Genomic DNA, 702 nt, shown 5'->3' with positions numbered 1-702 from the left:
TCTACCAAAAAAAAGCGCTCGTTTTTCCCCTTTCTTTGATCTTGTCGTTAAATTTTGACTATCTTCATTTTCCAAAACCTAACGCAGATTTCGGTATCCTCGCAATGGATTTGTGACATATTGGGGAAAAAGCATGCTTAGTGGTGTCAGATGATTGATTCATTCTCGGCGTTTTGTACGTAGTTCTAATCCAAGCTTCTGTTAAGGTTGTAATGATATTTGGCAAGCCTAACTGAATTAAAAGGAGCGCCCGAACAGGGACTTGAACCCTGGACCCTCAGATTAAAAGTCTGATGCTCTACCGACTGAGCTATCCGGGCTCGCAAATTCGCTGCTGCCGCTGTGACTCTCAGTGGCGAACAGAAGCTACTGCTTTCATTTCTGTTCAGCATTGCTGGATTTCTAACATTTATTTTCTTGTGCCATCCCCCACCTCCACAATTCGGTCACAATTGCGTGTCATCAGCACGTATCCATCTCCAATCCGGCAGAATTTACACACTCACGCTCTTCTTTTTGTGCGCTGTTGTGTTAAATGTTTGCTTCCTGATAGTGATCAACTCACCGTTTCATTTCAACGCTGATGGAATGTCCATTTCAACGCATTCAAGCAAGTTATGGAGAAATTGCTGGTGAAACTCAACACCTGTAACAGCATCTGTGGAGACAAAGCACAGTTACCACTTGGAGTCCAGTGAGACT

General features: G+C 43.6%; 1 non-coding gene across 1 annotated transcript; it reads right to left on the bottom strand.

The window, feature by feature from the left end:
* Nucleotides 1-247: 247 nt before the first annotated feature.
* Nucleotides 248-320, bottom strand: trnak-uuu (transfer RNA lysine (anticodon UUU)). The gene has a single exon. It is a non-coding gene; the product is annotated as a tRNA-Lys (tRNA).
* Between the last annotated feature and the right edge of the window lie 382 nt (nt 321-702).

This window comes from Stegostoma tigrinum, chromosome 46 (assembly GCF_030684315.1).
Source record: "Stegostoma tigrinum isolate sSteTig4 chromosome 46, sSteTig4.hap1, whole genome shotgun sequence".
In the NCBI taxonomy this organism is placed as follows: Eukaryota; Metazoa; Chordata; class Chondrichthyes; order Orectolobiformes; family Stegostomatidae; genus Stegostoma; species Stegostoma tigrinum.
This window is presented reverse-complemented; position numbering and strand designations above follow the sequence as displayed.